At 52.5% G+C, this 18,623-nt stretch overlaps 1 pseudogene; it reads right to left on the bottom strand.

Moving 5' to 3' along the window:
* Positions 1-4,215: 4,215 nt before the first annotated feature.
* Positions 4,216-10,389, bottom strand: LOC100683664 (annotated as a pseudogene).
* Between the last annotated feature and the right edge of the window lie 8,234 nt (positions 10,390-18,623).

The raw sequence follows: 18,623 nt of genomic DNA on the forward strand, positions 1-18,623 counted from the left end.
GTGGATAAAAGGTTAAATTTGTAAACCCGGTGCCCAGGAGCCGTCCCTCCTCGCCCCCAGCTGCTGGCAGCCGCTGCTCCACTTTCTCTCCGGGGAATTGCCTGGTCTGGACGTTTCCTGGATGTCGGTGGGTGTGTGGCCCGGCGCCTGGCTTCCTTCCCTCGGCGTCGCGCTCCGGAGGCTGGTGTGTCTCGGCCTTTGCTGCTGCTGCGTGAGGCTGCAGGAGAGCCCACCGCCCGGACGTTTTCTCAGCCCCTCCCCTGATGGGCGCCTGGGTTGTCTCCACTTTTTGGGGCTGTTTTGAGGCATGGCCGTTAGGAACCCTTGTGCGCGAGCTCCGGTTTGAACACCTGTCGTCCGCCGTCTTGGGTGCCTCCGACGAGTGGCATCGCTGGGTCTTATGAAACCCCACGTCAAACTCCTTGACGAACTCCCAGACTGGTTTCCACGGGGGCCATCCCCTTTCGCGCAGCCCCAGCAGCCGTGCGTGGGCTCTGATTTCTCCACATCCTCCGCACACTTGTCATTATTATTTTTATCCAGGCCGTCCTCGCGGATGTGAAGGGGTGTCTCATTGTGGCTTTGATTCACATTTCCCTAACGCGCTCACGTTCTTTTCAATCGGAGCTGAAGTTTAAAAAGTGGGATATTTCCAGGGCACCTGGGTGGCTCAGCCGGTTAAGCATCCAACGCTTGATTTGGGCTCAGGTCATGACCTCAGGGTCGTGTGATCAAGCGCTGGGGTATTTCTGAAGCTCAAATTTTTGTCACTTCTTGAAAACCGTGGGTGTCAGGCAACCCTGGGCTGATTTTCCTACAGGGGCTCCTGCATGCACCTGCTTTCTCCCTTTCCAACTCCTGTCTGCCATTCTGGATTTAGGGGCCTATCCAGCTCCTGGCCTTGGGACAGATGCCCAAGGCTCTGGTGCTGCCTCTAGACTCTGGGCCCCCAGCAGGCATTAGATGTCATTATTATGTTATTATGTGCCTGCTCCAAACATAGCTTGAGTCAAAGAGTAGAGGCCAAGAGTGGGAAGTAGTAAATGAGTGTCAGAATAGAACAAAGAAGAAAGGCCACAGATACGGGGCCACAGGCCTTCCATCCCAATAGAGTGGCTACCTGACGCTCGCAGGCAGGTAAGGAGGCTTTCTCTCTCTCCACCCCAGGGAAGGGGGTCTTTTGCCCAGGAACTGGCCAGGGATCCAGGGGTGGACCAGGGGCACCCCACTTCTGCCTTCCACAGAAGGTCCACCCTGGGCTGGGCCTGAAAGGGTGGCATTAGCAGTAGAGGTGGCGGGAGGGGACAGGTGACCATCCTCCTGGTTTCTCTGGGACTGACTCCATCCTGGTTCCAAGTTCTAACCCTTGACCCTTGACACCTGTGAGTTTAATCTTATTTGGAAAAAGAATTCTTTGCAGATGTAATTATGTCCAGGATCTCAAGGTGGGATCACCCCAGATTTAGGGCCGTCCTACATCCAAGGACATCTGTCCTTATCTGAGAAAGATTTGAGACAGACACAGGGAGAAGGCTGCACGAGGATGGAGGCAAGCCTGGAAGATGTCTACAAGTCAAAGGATGCCAAGGATCACGGGACAAGCCCTGGAAGCTGAAAGGATTCTCCCTCAGGGTCTCCAGGAAGAACCGACCCCACTGGCATCTCGATTTCAGACCTCTGGTCCCCAGAACTGGGACAGGATACATCTCTGTTGTTTTACGTGTAGTGGTCCACCCCCCCACCCCTCCACCCCCCCACCAAACTGTAGTAATGTGTCACGGCAGTCTGGGACACAAAGACAGCCAGGAAAAGGGATTTTCAGGGCTAAAGCCAGGAGAATCTTGAGCAAATCTTGAGCAAATAGCTGGTCAACCTGGTATTTGAGATATCTGCCATATTTTTTGAACTCGAGTCAAAACACACGAGCTAGCTCTGGCTCACAAAGTATTGAAGTTACTCCAGGTCACGGCTGGTAATGTTTCTACATCACAGTTCCTACCCTACCTGTCCCTGTGGTGTCAGCTTTGTATGGAATTTGGGATCTTTCTTCTGGCTTGGTTGGCCATTGATACCAGGGGGTGCCCGCGGCCTTCTCAGCAGCCCTGTGTGTCCCTGGGGGTGTGCAAACCCACCACATCTCAGCTTCCCCTCCTTCGGAAAGAGGAGATGCTCCCGGCCTGGGTCTCAAAGAGCTTCGTAGATGATCTGGCTTCCAGCGGAATGATGCAGCTGAGTGACAAAATGCCAAGTGGTCACCGTCCTGCTGCTCCCTATGGGCCTTAAGACACTAGTGGGTTCACCTAGGAAATTGCCAGGATCTGGGTGGCAGCAGCCGGAGCCTGGAGGCCCCACCCCGGGAAGAGAGCTGGGTTGTCCCATGAGGAATATCTACTGGTTTCCTCCTGTCCTGAACCAGCGGACCCACTGATGATCTAACCAGTGAGACGCCTGGAAAGCACACAACCCCACCACCTGCCAGACCCTGTTCTCCTGGTTACGGATATAGGAGCTCAGGGGCTGGGGTATTCACCCCAGACGGAGCACAGCCGAGGCTCCTCCTTCTCCCTGACCCTTGGGCTGACTGTGCAGCAGCAAAGGAGAAGTCATGTTCGTCTTGACACCACCCACCACCGGAGCCCGGCCTCATGCATCCTGAGCTCTCCTGCCTCCCCACTGTGGTTGGTCCCAGGAAGCCTGCTCCCCTGTGCGGGCTGCAGCCCTGGAGCCCCCGGAGCCCTTCCCTCCATCTGTCTTGGGCAACACTGCGGCTAGAGATGTCGCTGCTCCCGAGCCAAGGCCTGCCCCCCGGACCTGGCCTCTGGTAACACAGGCAAAACTTCCTTTGACCTCACGATTTCTGGAGTGCGGGTATTTAGAAATGTCTCCCACTGGAAGCTGGGGTGGCCAGATGCTAGGGAGGGGAGGCCAGACTGAAGAGTCAGGTGGGCTGGGGACAGCCCCTGGGAGGGGACCCGTTGGCACCTGGAGGGGCCAGGGGATGAACCCTTTTCTTTTTTTTTTCTTTTTTTAAAAGATTTTATTTATTTATTCATGACAGGCATAGAGAGAGAGAGAGAGGCAGAGACCCAGGCAGAGGGGGAAGAAGGCTCCATGCAGGGAGCCCGACGTGGGACTCGATCCCGGGACTCCAGGATCGCGCCCCGGGCCAAAGGCAGGCGCTAAACCGCTGAGCCACCCAGGGATCCCCCTGAACCCTTTTCTTTTTCCTTTCCTTTCCTTTCCTTTCCTTTCCTTTCCTTTCCTTTCCTTTCCTTTCCTTTCCTTTCCTTTCCTTTCCTTTCTTTTTCTCTTTTCCTTCCTTCCTTCCTTTATTTTAACTGAGACACCTGGGTGGCTCAGCGGTTGAGCATCTGCTTTGGGCTCAGGGTGTGATCCCGGGGTCCTGGGATCGAGTCCCACATCGGGCTCCCCACAGGGAGCCTGCTTCTCCCTCTGCCTGTGTCTCTGCCTGTCTCTCTCATGAATAAATAAATAAAATCTTAAAAAAATAAATAAAGATTTGTTTATCCATTTGGGGTTGGAGGAGGGCAGAGAGAGAGAGACAGAGAATCCCCAAGCAGATGCTCACAGAGCATGGAGCCTGATGTGGGGCTCCATCCCAGGACCCCGAGATTATGACCCCAGCCGAAATCAAGAGTCGGATGCCTAACCAACAGAGCCACCCAGGGGCCCCGAGATGAGCTCTTTCAAGAAGCTGCTCCTCTATTTCCCTTACATACTGTGTCGTCCATATACGTAAAAATAATACATGCTCCCCATAAAAAAACATTTCTATTTTGTGCTTTCATATCTACTTGAGATACTCTAACTATGCTTTTGCACGCTGTGTTTTCCATATATATATATATAAAACGTACACCCCCAGTAAAAGTAGCTTATAAAATGGAGCTACAACTTAAGCAATCAACGAAGGGTGCAGATCTTAGGGAACTAGCTCGGCGTATTTCCTGGCGTGCTGCCGTCTGTGTGGTTACCACTCTGAGAGACACAGTGGCTGGCGGGGGCCTCCTCCGGCCCCCAGAGCTCGCCGCCGCCGCTCTGACTGCCAACCCACAGGTCTGCCTGTTTTAGTGATCCGTGCACGCGGAATCGTGCAGAATGTGTGCTTCTTTCTCTGGCCCATTTCATGCAGCGCTGGTCTGCGAGGCTCAGAGAATTCACTTTATTACCTCTGGGTAGTGTGTCGTTGAATGTCTACACCACGATGGACTCCTTGTTTTGTTGACGGGACTTGGCTAGTTTCACGTAGTAGATGTCACAGGTAGCGCTGCCCTGAGCCCCATAGGGAGGGGGAGCGACAGGACACATAGGACCCTTTCCGGAGGTGAAACCTGTGGGTCAGAGGACAGCAGGGGCCAGCTGCCCCCCCAAACCCTCAAACCCTGACCGACAGGAGGTGAGAGGACCTGTTCCCCCACCCCTCGGAGGGGTGGCCCCTCACGTTGATTTGCATTCCTTTAACCGTGAGTGAGGCTGAGCATCTTCTCTTGGATTCGTGAGCCACTGGTTTCCTTCTCTGAAAGTTGTCCAAATATTCCATTCACGTCATTGACCCATTTTCTTTTCTTTTTTTTTTTTTATAGATTTTATTTATTTATTCATGAGAGACACAGAGAGAGAGACAGAGACAGGCAGAGGGAGAAGCGGGCTCCCTGCAGGGAGCCTGATGCGGGACTCCATCCCGGGTCTCCAGGATCACGCCCTGAGCGGAAGGCAGACGCTCAACCACTGAGCCACCCAGGCGTCCCCAAATATTTTATTCAAAACGTTGACCCACTTTCTATCTGGTCATTCATCTTTGCTTATTCATAAGCACCCTTTGTATATTAAGGAAATTAGGACCTAAAAAAAAAAAAAAGAAATTAGGACCTTGTATTTCAAAAGCATGGAAAGGAAATAATTTTATCCCCACAGCAAAATAGGAGGAGCTACTGATGTGGGTTTTGAGATTCAGCTGCTCAACCACGTTGTTCTCTTGCTTATATACCTTCATTGCACGATGTCAAAACAAAAAGTTGGTTGATTTTGTAAGTACTTTCAAATAAAAACATCCCCAGAACTAGAAGGCACCATCATTCTCCATCTTGTTTCCAAGGCCGGCTGCACCAACGTACCGCAGCACCCTTGCCTTCTGAGCCTAGACTGGACCTCAGAATGCTTCCTAACCAAGGGCTCCCTGCAGTCAGGAGTGACGAGTTGGTGTGAGTTGAGGCCTCTCTGCCTCCATGATGGCATGTCACCTCCTACTGGCTTCATGAGAGGAGAGGAGGAGGGTGGGGGAGGGGGCTGGGTTGAAGCAGGAAGTGGGGAGGGGGAAGGGGGTGTCAGGAAGTTGCATGATTAATACGGAGATCCAGTTATTGGAGCAAGACTTGTGTTGGCCACATCTGTTGGTTCCTGTCCATGCGTGTTGGCCCTGTAGGTGGGTTAGTTTGGTGACAAGGTTGGGGCCTTCCCAGGACAAAAGAGGAAGGGGCAGGCGGTGGGAAACAGGGAGCAGCTGCTGTCCCCTCCCCAAGGTCTTTGATGTCTTGTTCTAGGCCAGGCTGGCCAGGGCTTGGGTGTAAGCTGCAGACCTTTCAAGCACCTTGTGTTTTGGGCTGAAGGTCTTTAATGACTGGACATTGTCCTGTTCTCTTTCCTATGAAGAGCGGCTTCCCCCTCTGGCTTCCAGGCACCTTTGCAGTTTGAACTTGGACGTGCTGATGCTCCCCTTGCAGCTGCTTGCACATCCCTCCAACTAGTTCTCTGGCTTTGTGCCCCCTCAATATTCTTTCTCATCGCACTGAGTAGTGAGAGGCTTTTACATAATCTGGGGGAAGTGTTTTAAGGTCCAGATGACCAGAGCTTGCGATCTGAATGTCTGGGCTTCTTGGCGTGGCAAAGTGGGTGGCAGGAGGTGCCCCGGACACTCCTTGCCCAGTCATCTCCTCTGTGTGTGTGTGTGTGTGTGTGTGTGTGTATGTGTGTAGGTTCACACGATTCTCTGTGTACACGATCCCCTTTGTATGGTACATACACCACAGGTTCTGCATTGAAAAGCCAAAGCATCAAAGACAGGTGTTAAATCTCAAGTACTGAGCACCTGCCAGGAGCCAGGTTGTGGGCTGGGTGCCAGGGGAGCACCAGCAAATAAGAATAACACAGGGTCACTGCCTTCAAGGAAGGCTGCCCACCTCCCAAACTGGCAGACAGTGAGCTTCCTTTGCCATCCACATGTGATATGTGACCAATGCAGAGCCCAAGGTGGGTCTTTTTTTTTTTTTTTGAAGAATTTTAAATTGTACTAAGACGTACACAATGTAAACCCATTAAGTGCACTCGCTCTGTAGTATAACCACCGTCACCATCTGTCTCCAGAAGTTTTTCATCATCTCAAACTGAAACTCTGTCCCCATGAATCACCGGCTCCCTTCCCCCCCTCCCCACCAACCAGCCCCTGGCAACCTCTCATCCTCATGAATTCAATGACTCCAGGTACTTCACGTAAGTGGAATCAGAGAGCATTTGTCCTTTTGCAGCTGGCTGACTTCACCTAGCACAACGTCCTCAAGATTCCTTCATGTGTAGCCAGTGTCAGAATGTTGGTCCTTTTTATGGATGAATTAGATCCCATTGTGTGGATGGACCGCATACTGCTTATCCATTGATCCATCGATGGGCACTGGGGGTGTTTCCACCCCTTGACTATAGATGACAGAGCTTCTGTGGACGTGGGCTGTACACATACCAAGCAGGGTTTCCAATATATTGAATTCTCGACATTTAATACTTGGGAGATTTCACTCTCCAAGAATATCCAGTGTCCAGCTTCTTGTGAAAAATAAGGAGCTGCAGCCACACTGGGCTGCTGTCCTGTGCGTCAGTGATCGGCAGTGAGCAGCTCCTCATCCTGGCCCGGTGGCGTCTGGACGCAGACCAGAGGCTGACCGCTCTATGTTATTGTGTTTATACTGCTGTTTTCCTTTTATTTATTTATTTATTTTTAAAGATTTTATTTATTTATTCATGAGAGACACAGAGAGGGAGGCAGAGACACAGGCAGAGGGAGAAGCAGGCTCCTTGCGGCGGGGGGCCCGATGCAGGACTCGATCACGCCCTGGGCCAAAGGCAGGCGCTAAACTGTTGAGCCACCCAGGCTGCCCTGCTGTTTCCTTTTTAGTCGGGTTAAGAGAAAAGCAAAATATTTCCAAACATGGAAAATAGGAAACGAGTGGAAAGGTCTTCATGTTTTGGGGGAAAGAATCGTGTTCCTACATGTGGAGAAAGCACACAGGGTAGGTCTGTGGGCCAAGAGCCCAGTGACTGTGTTTCATCCCCAACAAATGGGTCTCACTCCCATTTCAGTGGACATTTTGGTGGATCTCTGGCTTGGGTTTTAGGAGTTGTAGATTCTGAATGAGGCTCAGATCCTACCAGTGGGTCACTAAGTCATCTAGATCATGAGATCCTAATCATTGGGTTAGTGAAATCCTCATCGCCCCCACCACAAACTTGTTAGGCATGCAAAGCAGGTGTCGAGGGTTGAGTAGTGTCCCCTGGGAAGACATGTGCAAGTCCTGACCCTCCTTACCTCCAAATGTGACCCTTTATGGAAGAAGGGTGCTTGTGGATACAATTAAGGACCTGGAGATGACATCATCCTGGATTAACTGATTGGGTCCTAAGTCCTATGACAAGAAGAGTAGAAGGTACAAGCAGGAGGGGAGGCCATGTGACCACAGAGGCAGAGATTGGAGTGAACAGCCACAAGCCAATGAGTGCTGGCAGCCACTAGAAGCTGGAAGAGGCAGGAAGGATCCTCCCCTACAGCATCTGGAGGTGTGGCCCTGGCGACACCTAAAATGCAGACTTCTGACCTCCAGAGCTGTGAAAGAATGAGTCTGGGTTGTTTTAAGACCCCTCCCCCGCCTTTTGAGCTGCTTTGTCCCAGCAGCCACAGGAAACCAACATAGCAGGTGGCCAGATTATCTCTGTGGATAAAAGGGAAGTGTGGCATCCTTATGGATACACTTGACCCAGAATACAGAATGCTTTCAGCTTCATGGTGGCCCTTGTGGTCCGCATGCCAGGACAGCAGGCCTTGCTCAGCCTACGTAGTGGCAAAAGGGCAAAACTAAACTACGTGAAACCTCATTTAAACCGGCACAGAGAGGATGTGATGATTTGCCCAGGGTCTTTTTTTTTTTTTTTTTTTAAGATTTTATTTACTTATTCATGAGAGACACAGAGAGAGACAGAGACACAGGCAGAGAGAGAAGCAGGCTTCATGCAGGGAGGCCGAGGTGGGACTCGGTCCCAGGGTTCCAGGATCACACGCCGAGCTAAAGGCCGACGCTCAACTGCTGAGCCCCCCAGGCATCCCATGCCCAGGGTCTTGTACATAATCAGTGGCAAAAACGGATATGGAACCCTATTAAAAAAAAAAAAAAGAAGAAGAAGAAGAAGAAAGAGCGAAGTATAGTTGATGAGGATTAATGATTCACTCAGGGTGAGAGGTGGCAGGAGGGCCCTAGCTTTGTGGATTATCTTTTTTTTTTTTTTTAAGATTTTATTTACTTATTCATGAGAGAGACACACACACACACACAGAGAGAGAGAGAGAGGCGCAGAGACCCAGGCAGAGTGAGAAGCAGGCTCCATGCAGGGAGCCCGACGTGGGACTCGATCCCGGGTCTCCAGGATCACGCTGGGCAGAAGGCAGGCATTCAACTGCTGAGCCACCTGGGTGTCCTCTTTTTTTTTGTGGATTATCTTTTTTTTTAAATATTTAATTTATTTATTCATTATAAACACGGAGAGAGAGAGGCAGAGAGACAAGAGAGACAGGCAGAGGGAGAAGCAGGCTCCATGCAGGGAGCCTGATGTGGGACTCGATCCCGGGTCTCCAGGATCACACCCTGGGTTGAAGGAGGGGCTAAACCGCTGAGCCACCCGGGCTGCCCTGTGGATTATCTTTAAGAAGAATTTTCAGGTCCACAAAGCACCTCTTTGCAGTTGGGAAGTGTGAGTCTTTAGAATGAACATGCGTCCCTGTGTTTGCTTACCGGGTTATTTGAATTTCTTAGAACGGACTGTACCCATGTTTCATGTGAGAAGAGCAAACCTCTTTTGAAAATGACATAAACAGAAAACATTAGTTGTTTAATCAAGTCTTAAGCGTTGCCATATTAAGAACTGCATGACCAAAAGCAAACCCCGAGCCAGAGACTTTTTAGGACTGGTCCTCCCTCCGGGGGTGTGCAGCATAGGACAAATGACTCATCCTGGACAGACACGCCGTGCTTCTCATTGCCAGGGCCAGACGCTCACCAGTTACGTGCCACAGCCTGATTACCTGAGGTTTTCACATAGACACTGACCTTCCAGAGGGCTTCACTCTGCAGTGTGGTTTGTTCTGAAAGGCTGGTTCCTGCATTTGTTTTCCAGAATGAATTTCTCCCAATGAGCTGCTCGGTTAAAAGAACCACTTCTCTAGTTAATTCCAGATGGGGAAGACATTCAACCTGCATATTTTATTAGGCTGGGAGGTATCCATTAAGGTGTTTTCTCTGTTTAAAAAACAAGCGATCTGGGATCCCTGGGTGGCGCAGCGGTTTAGCGCCTGCCTTTGGCCCAGGGCGCGATCCTGGAGACCTGGGATTGAGTCCCAGGTCGGGCTCCCTGCATGGAGCCTGCTTCTCCCTCTGCCTGTGTCTCTGCCTCTCTCTCTCTGTGTGACTATCATGAATAAATAAATAAAATCTTAAAAAAAAAAAAAGCGATCTGATGATTGCTTGAATCTGATGTTAAAAAAGGTCATTTTGCAAAGTGAGCCAGCAGGAGTCACTTCACCAGGATTTGGCTGAGGACATCCTGCAGCAGGAGCTCAGCGAAGCCTTTTTTTTTTTTTTTTTTTTTTTTTTTTACTGCTCTAGTCAATGAAAGGGAAACTTTATTGAGGCCCCCCCAGGGCCTTGGGGCTGGGGCAAGAGACCACCCTGAGGGCAAAGGAAGAGCCAGTGGAGGGGCCTTATTTGACCTTCTTTTGGGGGATGGGTTGTTGGTGTGGCTGCACTTCTCTTGTGGCAGTTGACAGACTTGGGGTACCGGCAAATATAACACTTGCTGCAGATTGGTTGCAGTTGTATTTCTGTGCAGCTGGAGGAGGAAGGTGAAGCACCAAGTGCAGGGTGGACTCTTTCTGGCTATTGCAGTCTGACAGAGTGTAGCCATCTTCCAGCTGTTCGCCTGCAAAAATCAGATGCTGCGGGTCAGGCAGGATCCTTCCTTATCTTGGATTTTGGCTTTGACATTCTCAATGGTGTCAGTGAGATCGACCTCCAGGGGGATGGTCTTTCCTGTCTGGGTCTTCTCGAAGACCTGCATCTGTGTGTCTGTTTGTGGTAGGGGGAAGAGGACCTAATTCTTCTAAGAGGATTGGCACAGCGAATGGCACAAAAAAAGCTATACACTTCATACCCCTCCTCCGTTAACTGGGGATTGCCCAGGATACAGCCACACCCCCAAGGCCTTTTGGGATAGCTTGGGCTGACTGGGCCAATAGGCCCTTCTCCCAAATGCAGGTTTGCCTCCTGGGACCCAGTCGGGGCTCAGAAACCCGGCCCCACGTGCCCAGCTCAACAGACAGGCCACTCTGTGGAACCTGGCCTGCGTGGACAGGTTCTGGGCTGCCCCCTCCAATACTGGCTGCCCCGGCCTCCTGCAGCCTCCTACCCAACCCAGTGGGACGTAAACTCTCAAGGCAGCCCCAGCAAAGCCTTAAGAAGAAGCCTGATGCTCACCGGAGTGTCCCTGCTCACCCTCCCTGAGCCTCTCTGATGGAGGATGGGGGCTTAGCCAGGCTCCTGGGTGGAAGGGGGCACACCCAAGCTTCTCCTCCTGGCCCCCCACCCTCAGCCCAGTCTTTGGGTCCCTCACTAGCATGTTTATTAGCCGACAGAGGAGCAGGGCAGCTCTGGGGAAGCCAGCTAAGCAGACTGAGTCGCTGGTGAGGCTTCCTGGCCTGAAACACAACCGCTATGCAGCCTCCTTGCTTTTTGTTTTGTTTTTTTTGGTGGGATCCCGGAATCTGTTTTTTCAAAAATTGTGCTAGAATACACATAACATAACATTTACCATTTTAAGTCTTTCCAGCATATAATTCAGTAGCATTTAGTACTGAATTCACGATGTTGTACAAGCGTCACTACCCTCATGCTCTGAACATTTTCATCTCTGCATGAGGGAGCCTATACTCACTGGGCAGCCATTGAACCCCTCCCCCAACCCCTCCCCCCAGCCCCACAACCATCCAATGCTTCCTGCCCCTCAGGATTTGTCTACTCTGGACATGCCCCATAAAAGGAATCCTATGATGTGTGGCCTTTTGTGGCTGCTTTCTCTTACTCAGCACGTTTTTGAGGCCCAGCCATGCAGCGTGGGGGCGGGGGGTGCTTCCCTCTTTTCCAAATCGCATCATGTCCCACTGTGGGGTGCACCGCATTTTGGTGACCCCTGCTTCTGTTGATGCATGTATATTTGGACTGTTTCCACCTTTTGGCAATTGTCAAGAGTGCTGCTATGGACATGCATTCTTAGGGTGCGCATGAGCCGTGGAATCGCTGGGTCACAGGCACCTGCATATGTCCCCTGCTGAGGAAGCACCGGCCTGCTGTCCAAGTGACTGCGCCTTCTCCAGGACCGCTGGCTGTGCGTGGGGCCACTCACGTCTGCAGAGGCCCCTGTCCCTTTTCTTTCTCTTACTGTATTATGAGAGCCCTCCTTTGGGTGTGAAGTGGCATCTTGTGGTGGTTTGGACTTGCATTTCCAGGCGAGTGTCCTCTCTGTACTCCTTGGTGGTTTGCTTGTCACCAACACACTCTCCGACTCTTGGGTCCAAAAAGGAAGTGGAATTAGGTCAGAGCCCCTCCGAGAATTTGGAAAAATGCCTTTTTGGTACTTTTTTAGGCTGATATCTACCTTTTTTTTTTTTAAGAAAAAGTTTTAAAAATTTTAATTTACTTATGATAGTCACACACACAGAGAGAGAGAGGCAGAGACACAGGCAGAGAGAGAAGCAGGCTCCATGCACCGTGAGCCCGACGCGGGATTCGATCCCGGGACTCCAGAATCGCGCCCTGGGCCAAAGGCAGGCGCCAAACCGCTGCGCCAGGGATCCCCCGGTATCTACCATTTTTTATCATGAAGTTCACAAGGGTGCAAAGGATGTGGTTTCCGGTGTATTGTGAATACCCACTTTTAAAAATAAAACAGTTCCTCAGTCTACAGAAGCAAAACGTGACATTCTGTGCTGCTTTCAGGGTCATCGAGCAAGTCCTCCTGTTCCTCAGTCACAGACAAACCAAACCAGCAAACCGCTTTGCACCCTGAGATAACCCCAAGTCTCAGAGTCCCCAATAAGAAAACCCTTTTTATTTCCTGTGAACCTCTGATAACAAGAATTTTAGCCCTGACCTTTGCTCTTCCTGTCATGTGTCCTGACCTGTAGGATTAGCATAATCATGTGAGAAAGTGGCTGCTGGAAACTTGGTTCTCTTGTGACTTTTTTTTTTTTTTTTTTTTTTTGCCTTTTAAATACTGGATGGTGTTTTTGTTTGGTGAACCAGTCCTCCTTCTGAAGTCGGCCTCCTCTGCACTCTTTGCAAAAAAAGATTCTTTTCTTCTCCAAAGTGCAATTGCCTCCCATTTCCCTTGGGCAATTCTTTTAAATATATCAAATGAAATGTAAATAATGTAGCAATGTGACCTCACAATACCTAAGACTTGGGCAATTTCTTCTGGATTCTTTTCTTTTCCACCTAAGGGGGTCCCATCTCACTTCTTCCGCTGAATTTTATTTTAATAAAAACATTTCTATGTTTGAAGGTAATTCACTAATCACTCAAGCATGGGTTTCTGCAACAAAAACATAATTTAAATTTAAAATGTTTTATTCTCAGAGACTCTAAGGCTCTGAGTCATAAAAAGAATTATTCTGGATTAATTCAATCACTCAGTTGACCAAACCAACATAAGTATACTAAACTGTGGTATGTATTCATTATATATATATATATATATATATATATATATATATATATATATATATATATATAAAATGTAGAATATATATGTTAAAATTTTGAACTGCATCTCTTAATGAGATGGAGGGAGCTGCATGTTTCCAAATAGTTCTTGTGTCTTTGGATGAATATTATGTATTTTCTGAGACTTGGTTCAGAAGGGTTCCCACTCCTGTTTTTGATTTATTGGTGTAGACTGTGAGAAAGCTTGTTTATGTAAGTTCACACATGATAAGGAGAGAGTTTTGCTAGGGCTGTATTCCCCCTCTTTCTCAACTTTTTTTTTTTTTTTTTTTTTTTTTTAACGATTTTATTTATTTGAGAGAGAGAGGAAAGCTTGAGCAGGGGGAGGGAGAAGCAGCCTCCCAGGAGCAGGGAGCCCGCTGTGGGACTGATCCCAGGCCCCGGGATCATGACCTGAGCTGAAGGCAGACCTTAACCCACCGAGCCACCCAGGTGCCCATTTCTGAACTTCTTTGGAGATTTAAGTCAAAAGCCACGCAGTGATTTATCACCAAAAACAAAATTTAGAAGCTTGACTGGATTAGGTTGCCCTCGGGGTGAGATTCCGGGCTTCCTTGGCACTCCCGGCAGGTGAGTGGCCCGGGTCCCGCCCCGGCCGCCAGGTGCCCCCTCCCCCTGCTGCAGCCTGGCAGGATGGAGGATGGAGGGCGGGGACGCAGGTGTTCTCGAGTTGGCGGGTCCCAAGGCTCAGCTAGCTCCTGGCGGCCCCCGCTGTACGGGCGGCGGGGACCGGACTCCTGGGGACACCGCCCGCTGCGCTTTGGCCGCACCTGCGCGGGGTCCCCGCGGATGCAGGTGTCTGGGCGCTCCCCGTGGGGTTGACGGCGGGGGGGTGCCCGGAGGCAGCGCGGTGACCTTCCGGTCGAGGGGTGCGTGCCCAGGAGGCCACCCCTTCTCTGAAGCGACCCCACGAGGTGGGTCTGCGGAGAGGGTCACAAAGGGGAGGGAGCCACAGCCTGCTGCGCGTGCGCGGACTCGAGCTGCGGGGGGGGGGGGTGCGATCCGACAGCGCATCTCCGGGTGTCCGGCCCCGAGTGGGTTAAGGGGGTGTACGCGTGTGGCGTGTGGCTGGGATGGGAAGTGATGCGAGTACGGGGTGGGGTGTCCGCGGTGCCCGCGCTCCAGCTCCCGGCGCGGCGGCTGCGCGCCTCCCGGCGGTAACCATGGCAACGGGAGCTCCCGCAGAGCTGCCCCCATGCCCCGGAGAGTCACCTGCGGGGGCGCCCGGCAGGTCCGCGGCCCCAGGTGCTGGCACCTGCCGAGCCCCGCGGTCCCGCCTGGCAGCCAGAGGATGCGCGAAGCACGTGGTGCCCTTGGGTGCGAAGGCGCAGGGGGCGGGGCGCTCCCGGATCCCGCCCCGGGAAGTGACTCCGCCACGCGGAGGGGCGGGGCCTGGGCTGTAGGGTTCTCGGACTCTCGGGGGCTCCTGTTGGGTCCCAGGCGGGTGGGCCGAAGGGGGCCCCCCGCGGGTGAAGGGCACACGGGCTCCCCTTCAGTGACCGGCAGCTCCCTGGCTTCTGGAAGAGTAGACTTAACGTGCATCAGCAAGCAGCTCCCGAGGGACAGGGCTGGCCTGGCTACCGGGGTTGAACTTGGGGTACCTGTGCTCCCCCTCCCACCTCTGCTCAGGGATGGAGTGAGGCGGTGGGAGTGGGGGGCGCTGACTGCCTCCATCCTAATCCTCTTTAACCTGAGGAGGTTGGGTCAGACCAGTTTCTATTCATTCATTCGTAACTATTATTTTTTTTACAAAGGTTTTCTAAAGTTTTATTTATTTGTTTGAGAAAGAGAGAGAGGATGAGCAAGGAGGGGAGGCAGAGGGAGAGGGAGAGAGGCAGACTCCCTGATGAGCAGGGAGACGACGACTCTGGGCTCCATCCCAAGGACCCTGCGGTCATGACCTGAGCCCAAGGCAGCTGCTTCACCGCCGGAGCCCCCCCAGGCGTCCCCATAACCTTTATTAAGTGCAGTGATTCCCGGGTGTGGTCCTGTGACAAGCAGCAGGAGAATCACCTGGGAACTAGTCAGAAATGCGGGTTCCCAGGCCTACTCCAGACCTACCGATCCCGAAACACGTGTGCGCTCAGGCTCACCTGCAGGGGCTCTGACCTGACAAAGCCCTTCTGGGGCACACTTGTGTCTGAAAAGCATGGATCCAGCCTGGCGGTTGTGCTCAGTAGGGGGCTACTGATCCCTTCCCTCAGCAGATCCTGAAACCGGATTTGGAAGGTTCTACCTCTCTGAACTAACAGCATTCACTTGGGGGCTCCATCAAAAATGTGGGGAAACGGGGGATCCCTGAGTGGCTCAGCGGTTTGGCGCCTGCCTTTGGCCCAGGGCGCGATCCTGGGGTCCCGGGATCGAGTTCCGCTTCGGGCTCCCGGCGTGGAGCCCTCTGCCTGTGTCTCTGCCTCTCTCTCTCTCTCTCTCTCTGTCTATCATGAATAAATAAATAAAAACTTAAAAAAAATGTGGGGAAACGAATACTCTTTGACCAGTCCCCTAAGGTTCCACGTGGTTATTTCAGCGGAGCAGGGGAAGGAGCCGCTGGAGGAACCCGAGGTGCTGAATCCCTACTTCAGAAGCTGCTGGAGAAAGGCTTCAGGGGAGTATTGAAGAGGGCAAGGGCGCCGCCTCCTGGTGACAGCATGCAGGGCTGGCTCTAGAAGGGGCGAGGCCGCCTGACAAAGGGGGCTTTCAGTGTCCCAGGCGCACACCCTGTCCCTCTTGAACTGGCGGGTCAGTGCTGGGATGTTCCATCCGTTCCTGCCGGCAGCTGGACTCTGGGCTAAATTCAACAAAGGCTTCGCGCCGCCCGACAGCTGTGTGTGGACGCTGCCATCCGTGCTGGGTCACCTCCATGTGGCTCCAGAATGCAGTGCTCTGCTCTGTTGCAGCCGGAGTTTTCTCCTGACTTGTTTTTAGCTGGGCTGATCGTAGAACGAACTTTGTACAGCGAATTACAACATTAGTTTCCAGTCGTGTCCCGAACTCCCCTGGGGGGTGTCTCTGGGGACCCGCCACAGGGACCCCGGGGCTGCCCTACGGAGGCTTCCAGGGCCGCCCCATGGCAGGCACGAGCTTGGGCGCCTCCCGCAGGCTTGCCTCTGGCTCCCCTCCTTTACTATGTCCTGTCGTGTCCATGGCCACCCACGCTGTTACATAGTCGACATTTTTCTTTTCAATTAACTCATCTTTTTTTTTTTTTTTTAAGATTTCTATTTATTTTTATTCATGACAGACACAGAGAGAGAGAGAGGCAGAGAGACGCGGGCAGAGGGAGAAGCAGGCTCCATGCAGGGAGCCGGATGAGGGACTGGATCCCGGGACTCCAGGATCATGCCCCAGGCCGAAGGCGGCGCCAAACCTGCTGGGCCACCGGGGCTGCCCCTAACTCATCCTTTTAAAAATTTTTTGAAGATGTTATTTATTCATGAGAGTCACAGAGAAAGAAGCAGAGACACAGGCAGAGGGAGTGCTTCCTGCAGGGAGCCCGATGCGGGACTTGATCCCAGAACCCTGGGATCACGACCTGAACTGAAGGCAGACAGACGCTCAACTGCTGAGCCACCCAAGGACCCCTTAACTCATCCTTTTTTACTCAGGTTAATTTTCAGAGGAAATAAATGAGAAATAACAGACATGAATGGACAATCGGTAGTCGTCACCCCAAACCCAAGGTGATCATAAAGACACAGACAAGGCAGAGAAACCGCGCTGGGCCGTTGCACCCCGATAGGCTCGTCCACGCGGCCTGGGTTCTCTCTGTGCTGGGTGGGGCTCGAGGCGTGGAGGGGACGGAAAGCAACGCGGCTGTGGCGCTGTCCCCGCGCCGGCCCGTCTCTTTGCTAAGTCCTGAAGCGACACCCATGGGCTGTTCCTGGGCTGGGCCCACTTCGGATCGGTTTTTCTTTTCTTTCTTTCTTTCTTTCTTTCTTTCTTTCTTTCTTTCTTTCTTTCTTTCTTTCTTTCTTTCTCTTTCTTTCTTTCTTTCTTTCTTTCTCTTTCTTTCTTTCTTTCTTTCTCTTTCTTTCTTTCTTTCTAGATTTATTTATTTATTCATGATAGACAGAGAGAGAGAGGCAGAGACACAGGCAGAGGGAGAAGCAGACTCCATGCCGGGAGCCTGACACAGGACTCGATCCCGGGACTCCAGGATTGCGCCCTGGCCAAAGGCAGGCACGAAACCGCTGAGCTACCCAGGGATCCCCCAGTTTTCATCGTTAGGACCAACCTAGAGACGGACGCTGCTGTTATTACTCTGGTTTTACAGCGAGGAAATGGCCCAGTGGTTAGCGACTGGCCTGGGGCTGCAGGGCAGTGCCCTAGCGAGTGGGGGGGGGGGGCGCACAGCTGGGTCCGCGCCCCAGGGCCACCCCACAGCCGCACAAATGGGAAATGTAGGCCCACAGCGGATGAGGACCTGGCCAGAGTCAGAGCTGCTGTGAGCAGGCCGGCTGGCCTGGGCACCCCAGGGGCGGCTGCCACGGGGAGCCATTCCTTCTAGGAAAAGTGCTGGAAGCAGGGCCAGGAACACCGGGCCGTTGGGGTCAAGGCAGGGCTCCCGCTCCGGGCAGCTGGTCAGGCCGCTGCCGAGGGTGGATTGGGATGGATCCTGGGGCTGGGGGTGGAGACAAGTCACGGGTGGAAGTGGCCCAGGGAGGGGAGAGCGGGACTCCCAGGCGAGGAACACGCGGGACCTGCCCACCCACCCTTCAAAGGCGGTGTCACGCTGTTATGCTGGGTCTGTTTTCGGGAGCTGCCCTGGACAGGCCCACAGCCCCCTACGGACCCTGCCCATGGATACAGCAGGGAGCTCCTGCCTCCGCATTATCCGGGCAGGTCAGGGGGCCGTGCCTGCCCTTCGGTGGGGAAGGCTGACCGCCACTCCAGGGTCACAGCTTGTGAGTGGGGACAGGCTGAGTAGGAGTCGCTCTACAACAAAGCTCCTGCTCTTAGGAAGTGGTTTTGGAGGGATCCCTGGGTGGAACCTGCTTCTCCCTCTGCCTGTGTCTCTGCATCTCTCTCTCTCTCTTTCTCTCTCTCTCTCAGGAATAAATAAATAAAAATATTTTTTAAGAGATTTTATTTATTCATGAGAGACACAGGTAGAGGGAGAAGCAGGTTCCATGCAGGGAGCCCGACGCGAGACTTGATCCCGGGACTCCAGGATCATGACCTGAGCCCAAGGCAGACTCTTGACCGACTGAGCCACCCAGGCAGCCCCTCCAGGGGGATGATTACGTCTAGAGGCGCACCGGTGTGCGCACTTTCCCCCTCCCCGCCCCCACCCCCACTGGTGATGGTCTACTATTTGCTGTGTTTTCATCTTTTTATTTTTTTATTTTTTAAAGATTTTATTTATTTATTCGAGAAACACAGAGAGAGGCAGAGACACAGGCAGAGGGAGAAGCAGGCTCCCTGCAGGGAGCCTGACATGGGACTTGATCCCTGGTCTCCAGGATCCAGCTCTGGGCTCAAGGTGGCGCTAAACCACTGTGCCACCCGGGCTGC

The sequence above is a fragment of the Canis lupus genome, chromosome 9 (assembly GCF_011100685.1).
Source record: "Canis lupus familiaris isolate Mischka breed German Shepherd chromosome 9, alternate assembly UU_Cfam_GSD_1.0, whole genome shotgun sequence".
Lineage (NCBI taxonomy): Eukaryota > Metazoa > Chordata > Mammalia > Carnivora > Canidae > Canis > Canis lupus.